The sequence below is a fragment of the Ptychodera flava genome, chromosome 10 (genome assembly GCF_041260155.1).
Source record: "Ptychodera flava strain L36383 chromosome 10, AS_Pfla_20210202, whole genome shotgun sequence".
In the NCBI taxonomy this organism is placed as follows: domain Eukaryota; kingdom Metazoa; phylum Hemichordata; class Enteropneusta; family Ptychoderidae; genus Ptychodera; species Ptychodera flava.
The window spans coordinates 27,935,357-27,943,822 of record NC_091937.1 but is presented as its reverse complement, the minus strand read 5'-3'; the positions used below and the strand labels follow the sequence as shown (position 1 = coordinate 27,943,822).

The 8,466-nt window shown below is 37.1% G+C and overlaps 1 long non-coding RNA gene across 2 annotated transcripts; it reads right to left on the bottom strand.

Moving 5' to 3' along the window:
* Positions 1-469: 469 nt before the first annotated feature.
* LOC139142380 (uncharacterized) lies at positions 470-7,670 on the bottom strand. 2 transcript variants are annotated; one of them, XR_011554386.1, is made up of 4 exons: positions 7,094-7,670; positions 6,649-6,721; positions 5,717-6,212; positions 470-964 (listed from the first exon to the last, which is right to left on the bottom strand). It is a non-coding gene; the product is annotated as an uncharacterized lncRNA (long non-coding RNA). The 2 variants fall into 2 exon arrangements; XR_011554385.1 differs by having other exon boundaries at positions 6,649-7,670.
* Between the last annotated feature and the right edge of the window lie 796 nt (positions 7,671-8,466).

The window sequence follows — 8,466 nt, the reverse complement described above, 5'->3', positions numbered from 1 at the left end:
AGTAAGCCAATTCTGGTTCCATCTGGTTTAAAGATAAGCCAATATTACTGCAATGTGGCTTACCAACAAACCAATTTCTGACTAATTATGGTTTACATGCAAGCCACTATAAGGATTCCTCTGGTTTACCAACAAGCCATTACAAGCTGGCTTGCAGACATGCCACTCTAGGGCTTTCGTATGGCTTGCTGACAAACCAGTTCAATATTAGCCATATTGCCGGGGGGTGGGAGGGTAGGGTGGGGAGGGATAATTATTTCTGACCATCCTTCAAATTCAAATTGGATTTCTTCAAATTTTGCAGACACAGGGGAGGATTATCATACCATGGAATGGCCTATTGGGTCCTCTATGTGATGGAGCTACACAAAACAGGACTGTAAAATATCTGAAACACAAACAACACCTGAAATAGTTAGAAATCCTGCATGCAAGCTACATTAAAAAACAACAACAACAATCATCAAAATTAATTTCAGATAAACATTTATTGCAATTTACAAGAAATGAAACATTAATTGTTGCAACATAATTAAATCTAATACTTACAAGGGTATACTCCCTGAAAATGACATTCTTATGAATGCTACTTGTAAGATCATACTGATAACATAATTTGATGTTATAAAGTTTACCTCATGCATCTGATGCAAAATTGTTAGCTGTTTCACCGGGAAATCCCCTGCGCATTACAGACCACTCATAATTGTCAGCACATTTAGTTCACATCCCAGCTTTGTCAAGCCAGAAGTACTCTACAAATTGACAAGTTCCTTTCAGACATCTGATGTAATTAAACTTTGAAACCCTAGATAACTAAGCAAACCCAGCATAACATTGTCTCTTTCCATGCTGCAGAATATTACACCTTCAAGAAACAACACAAACTGCTTGCTCCTTCATAGACGAGCATACCTAAACAGGGCTGCTGCTTTGCATCTCTTCCTCGTAGTTTTCCAGTATCCTGGAATATAAAAGATGTAAACATTTAAAATTTGAGGCACAAGATTAGATCATGGTAAAACACTCAGTGCCAAGCTACTAGTACAATGACAGCAAGGCCTATCTACTGGTATGTTTAGGGAATTTGTGCAAGTATATTGGAATGTTCATTGGCAGCATTCTAAATTACAGTCATGTTCTTAAACACATAATTGACTGAAGGTACACTATTATCAAGTCTTTCTTGGTGCACCAATAATCTGACATGACTACTCAGGGTAAAGTCTCTTAGCATGAAAAAGATAGCTCTTACAAGTTATTGTCAATGTCATAGGCCTTGCTGCATCACTGCACTGGCAAAAATGTGTAAAACTATGGTTTGAATATCATGATAATGAATTTCAAATCCAGAATATCAAAATGAATATATTACAAGGCAAGATATATTAGAGTCACAGTGCAATGTGCTTTTGAGACTTGCAAAGAAGTTGGAAAGACTTTGAGAAAGCATTTTATCACTCTGGCTATGCAACAGCAATCATTGATGATATACTTCACATGTATATAGTTTGAAATAAGTAAATGAGGCTCCATTAACTGTAACTTTTAGCTACTTCTCAGTATTTCACTACTGTTTATCATCTACAGTTTCTTGGCCTACTTTCCTCAGCATACTAAAATGCCAAGTATTATGTTTGTAAACATAGCCTGTATTTTTATCATTTTTATAATTGACAAATGAATTCTTGTCCACCCCTAAATGAAATTTCAACAATAACAATGCTACCTGTACATACTGTACTGAGTAGCTAAACATTGAGGATTTCATCATGCTTCAATGACTTGAATGGGAAACTGCAGTTGATAAGCAGAACAAAAATGCTGGCAGAAAGCCCCCAAGTTGTAGCTAATTGAGATCAGAACAACAGAACTAAGCCATAATCTACAAAGTAAACATGATTTATGTGAATGAGGGTATGGTTGATAGTCATATCAGCCTTTTAGGGACGATTCAGAATTTACTTCCAGGGGGAGGGTGGAGGATTTTCTATTTTCTCGGTGATTTTTTTCCATGGCCCCCCCTAGTAAATTATAGAAAAAATCTATGGCCCCCCTCATCTTTCCTGTTTTTTTCCATGGCCCCCCCTAATATATACATGCATGCTTATACGGTACATTATAGACATATCTAGTCTAACAAGTTGCAGGAACTGTAGGGCCTAGTTGACATTAATGGATGATATAACAAATCATTTCAGGGTTATGTGACTATAAAAAGAATGATTTGCAGGGACTGCAAGTGGCACACTTTTGGAAAGGGTAGCAATAAACATATCTGGTTGTAAATTTCTAAAGAAAAGTTAATTACTAAATATGAATACTTTTTTCGTTATGTCTCACTGATACATATGATGCACACAAAGACAAGCAATGATGTCAGTTAGAAATGGTGAACAGAAAATCAGGGTGCAGATAATTGGCAAAGTGATATATATCTTGAAGTATAATGGTACATCATTTGCAGATATCTAGATATTTGTGGAAAGTGAGATGTACATGTACATGCACACGTTCAGCATACATTTTCATTTGATGATGCTGAATATTTGCAGACTCACGGTGAAAGTTTTAAACATTAGGAATTAAAATTGGTGAAAGCCAACTTGTTTTTAATTTTCTCTTTTTTTTCTAATTTGGTTATCATAAAACCAAGTAGCTGCCACTGAAAGCAAAAATGCTGAGGAATATTTTAGAACATTTCTTGGACAAAACACCTTATCCAAAACATGAATTCACATTTTATTCTGCTCATTCCATTCACAATCCAATGTTCATATTAAAATGCAGACAACCCTGTGCAAGTCAAAATTCACATTTTGTCAGCAGTATTTTTCAAAATTGACAGAGCATGCGTATTTCAAATTTTTTTAACAAACTTTAATTTTAAAATAGTCATGATGCGCATGTTTTCAGATGACACGAAACAATAATGTTAATTTGTTTTTTTGCCTTTTCTGCCAGCCGCCACTGTGAAATCTTTGATTATACATATCAGAATGAATGGGACACATAAGTATTAGCATCAATACACAATGTGTAAGCCTATCCACATTTCTCCTAGCCTCATACACACTGAGATCACTTCTTGGACTACAGCAAATTTCTTGTGTACACAATATTTCAACAATCCGACACCATAGCATTGGCGCAGTGCCACATGATCTTCTGGATGCACATACAGGATTATTGGAAAATCAACCCTTTTGTAAATTTTTCACCATATATTTTTGACAGTAATACATAATATTTTTATTTCAACATTAAAAAACTATTCGTTGAAAAGCACCTTGAAGATGAGACGGCCATAAATTTATTTTCAAAAAGTTTATCGTAGATGTAAGCACTGTAAAAAGTTATGTAGAACATTTAAAAAATTTAGAAAGGGTAAAATTGATGAGAATGAAACATAGAAAAAAGGAGCAGAAAAGAAGAGTAGCAGTAGCGGTAGTTTACTCAAAGGATGAAGTGGGTGTATATTTGGGGTAAAAAACCTCAATTTTTGTATTAATGATAAAAATTTATTTAAGTCAAAATCTAGACAGTATTTTCTGAAATGTAATATTTCACTTGAAAGGAGAGTATTCATGTAGAAAAAACAACTATTTTATTTGGCATTATCCATCCTCATTTTAAAATTGTAGGGGTTTAAAGACTGACACTCTAATAATTGATTAAAATCATGATCAGCAAAATTAAAATGCCTCTTATTAAAAATGCCTCTTATTAAAATGTAAGAGCTTTATTGCCAAACAAAACCAATTGATAGTTGTTGTGTTATATAGCATTTAAAAAACATAATGTGAAATTTCAGAAAATTTGACCCAGCCGGAGTGGAGTTAAATTCTTCCGAAATTTGAAATTGGGAGGCAAAAGAAGCCAAGAAATCGGGTGATTTGCATACATTTGCATATATTAACACTTCTTTATCATGCAACTTTCAACTGCTTTACAAGCTACAAGGTAAACCCAACCTTAAAAAGACATTTGCTGTAATTTTTAGCATTTGTTCAATGTTCATCTCTGTGTATCAGCATTTGTTTGTTATTCTATCACTACATAGAACACCCAATGCTGTATTTAGCAACATACCAGTGTGAACATAAATGACCATTGTTATTGTTGATAAATGAATTCTAGTCTGGACTTGATCTGAGATCTCTTTTCAACAAAAACAATCCTGACTGTTCACTGTATGGTTTGTATTGACATGCTAAATACTGGACATTTCATAACGCTTCAGGGAGGAGAACAAGATACTGCTATAGATGCATAAAACAAACCACTGTGAATATTACCGAATTTGGCAGCTAAAGGAGTTTAACTAAACATGTTGAGTTTATCTGTCACCCAGGTAGCGTCTATGGTTCTCTTTTGTAGAGATCAGAAATTCTGGGCAAATATTGAATTGATGTTTTTTTTCCTTGGCCCCCCCTAAAAGATTGTGGTATTTTTGTCTGGCCCCCCCTAAATTTTCTTGGGAAAAATGGGTGGCCCCCCCTGAAAATCCTCCACCCCCCCCCTGGAAGTAAATTCTGAATCGTCCCTTATCTTGAAATAATTGACAAATGCATATTTGGCATGGCCATGTCCTTGTACAACATCCTAGCACAGCTTTGACACTCTGTGTACCACCCATGTACCTGACAACACTGTAGCAGGGTAATTTTATACACATCCCTGATATATGAATGTGTGCTGTAGGTATGTGACATGCCTAGCACTATATGCATGTACCAGAAGTGATGATCACCTCCCTGTACCAGGACCTGTGTTCAGCATTTGAGGCACAGTGATGAACACATCCACATACCACCTGTGAAATTTTCAGCCCCTTTTTACCCTTGTCACATAAAAGCTTACCTCCCTGTACCAGCCTTATTGTAAACACACAGTGCAATTGTGCCTATGCAGACATTCATGTACAAGTTATGTTGCAATTTGCCTATTACAGAACTGTACACATTGCTTCCACAAGGTTGATTTGGAAGAATATTTTCAAGCCCATTTTTCAAACCCATGTTACATGTACTATTTGCAAAACTATTGTACAGGACTGTTGACACACTAGGTACATGGATGTGAAATGCAGCTGTGCTACTTATTTTTCTGACTATACTATACTGAGGATATTATTTTAATAGCTGGTAGTCTCTGTAGCTTCTCAGAGCTGGTACAGGTATGTGCACATCCCTGAACCAGCCCTCAGAATGTAACAGGGCTGTGAGAGATTTCCAGTGTAGGGTTACACGGACATCGTTCTACTGAATCTGACAGAAATTATAAATCCAGCATGATGAAATTCCATCAGCTGTAGCCTTTGGCAATTTTCAAGTAGTTTTGTTGTGTGTATATACTGCAGTTTCTTGTTCTACTTCTTAAGGCATAATGAATGTCTAACATACATTATCAACCCAGTTCATATGTGTACAGCATGGTTATTGTTAAAAATCTAATTTCAGTCTGGAATAGAATTCATTTGTCAACAATAACAATGGTTGTTAAGCATGTACACAGTACATTGTCAAGCAGAACACTGGTATTCAAGAGACTGTTATATAGCTATCAAAACTGCAGTTTGTACACACAACAATGAAGATTGAAAATTGCTAAAACTTACACCAAATGTCAGAGCAAACTAGTCAAGGCACATTATGTGCCTTGACTAGTTTGTACTGAATCACAGTAACAAGTTTTTTCAACAAGAAATACTTACGTCACAACTGTTACCATTTTTCCAACTGCAGTTTGTCCACCAAAGACACTCTTGAGAACCAAAAATGTTTGATGCCTGTTTAAAAATAAGGGAAATGGCTAATTATGTTTTGATACACCAGACTAAGATTCAATATCATAAACCAGGTGCAAGCAAGTGGCTCCCCTCATATGATTGATTATAACAATAAAATGTTTAAACATGTCTGTCTGTTGTGTGACCACGACAAAGATAATATGTCACAGATATGTAATAACAGCTGAAATTTAAACAAAACCCAAAGTATTAGTGTAATATGTGGAAAGATGAGGAACATTCATGCCTGATGTAATTATTATCAATGCACATAACGATACTTGATCACCTTTTATATATCCGCTCTTTGAATTTCATATCTGAGTCTTCATTCTGCTTACACATTGTACTCAGAGAATCCATTGTTAATTTGTGGAGCTGAAGGCATTTTCTGTATCAAGTATGTTATGTCCTGGACCATCTGTTGAAAAAGAAACAAATAAGTATCTATTACCAGTAAGTGGAAGTCAATAGTCACATTTGTACAGGAAGTTATTTGCTGAAAATGAATCAGTTTAACATTTACCCGTCTTGAGTGACAAGATGGCTCACAAAATTTGTGTAAGCAATGTTAAAGGACCCAAGTTCAAATCATGCTGTGGAAACATAAATTTGCCTTGAATAACAGAATCAACCATTTTGGCCAAAGGATTTGTGAGGTATGTGTCTGTATAAAATCATCTAAGTTGCCAGTTTGAGGTTATATTATCAACATAAACAAGAAATATCATCCATGAAACAGTATGTTTGTTATTGAAAGAATGGCATGAGGATACCTGCAAATAAGCTGTGGCAAGTCAGTTTGCCTGAAAATCATACAGAAAGGTAGCGTGAAACAAATGTGCAGTTTTACTCACTTTTTCTGGTAAAATGGGCATCTCTTTACTGTGGCAATAGCTCTTGTTGCAGCTATTTGTTGGTGTCTCCGTCCTATACAGTCTCCGTCCTATACAATAATGACAAAGGGTTATTAAATGCAATTTTCCTGTGAACTGATGGATGACAAAATTTAAATGATTGCCATCTTTCCGTTCAGGATGGACAATAGCAAGGAGTTATTAAATGCACAGCGGACTACGGACGACGTACACCGGACGACGCATCCATGATCCACCTCTCAGAATAGCCCTGCGTACAGGTCTGTGTGTTCCCAGCATTATAACTTATCCGTCACAGCCCTGCAACGGTCTATGGACATACATGTAACTGGGGTCTCTGCAGTCCGGATGAGGACTGCAACGAAAACGCTGTCTTTTTGGCTGAAATTCTGCTCTATCGGGGCAAAATCCTTTCCCTGCCTACCTTAACCTCCTTACTGACCCACGGAAAGATGCGATTAACTTCTCCTAACATCCAAAACCGCTCGTTTTCTGAAACATAACGTACTCGACAAGTTGTTTACCCATGGGGATCGCCATTTTGAATCTCGCTGCAACAACCCCAGTTATGCATAGACCGTTGCAGGGCTAGCTAGTGGTGGAGGCCGTATAACGCCGGGAACACACATACCTGTACTTAGGGCTACTCTTAGAAAAGCTCCTCGTCGCCGACCCGCTGACACAGTGGAGCTAAGAAAACACATTTGATTATTCACCCAGCACGGACGATTTCGGGGAAACACATTCATTCGCGGTCGTGAAAAGCCATACAAACACGATAAACATACGAAAGGGACAAGCACACATCAGTTCAGCCTGATAAAATGAAATTGAAGGCTAATTTGTTACATCCTTGGCAATGATCATTGATAATGTCAATGAGTAGCAAGCAGTGCTATCAATATTTTCGCTGGTGCACCCGTCCATGGTGTAGCGGTATGTCGAAGACAATGGCGAATAGTTGTGACAAGGAAATTTTCACTTTTTCCGACAATATTCAAACGCATGTATGTTACCAAAAATGGTTTAAGCTAATCGATATGCTTAGAGGTAAAAACAAGCCCGGTTTAAATCATAACTTTGAAATCTTTCATGGAATATGCAAAAACAAACTTACGTTTCATTTGTGGATGTTCATTCCAAGACGTCGGTTGCAACTTGCATCTTATCTGACCCGTGAATAGCTATCGTTGAGGTACATAACCAGTTCTTGCTTGCGAAGTAATTCTTCATCGGTGACGGAAGCCATTACTGTCGACTTGTGCCGGAGTACGGAATCGTAAGCGCTGATACGATCGTCAATAACGCCTCGGCTACGATGCGAAGGCCAGTGGAATTCGGAATTTTTGGCGCGCAGTGCAGTATCTGTGCCACACAGGAATTAATACGCAACTGCCTAAAGTGAAGGGATGGGGATTCCACTAGCCAGCGGTCCCTTTAAGAGTACGATCAATCAACAAGTACTATGATTCTTACATATGTCACGGATATAATGTCTATAACGAAGTTTAAACATTGGCTTGGTGAATCATTTTGTAAATTGAACTATTTTAAAGTGTAATGTTACAAAGGGTGAAACGACGGTCAAAGGTTAAGGACTTCCTCGTTGTAGGTTGTTTGGTAATTTGAACGACCGTCTGAATATCAGTTGCGTTTGCTATGGCTTGTGTATACTTTTGGCACATTCAGAGGCATAGAACATCCATTGTAAACATGTCCTTAATAATAAAATGCGTCAGATTTGTCCCAGGATCAAGGCTGTGGCCTGGCAAAAATTACGGATATGCCTACAATCCG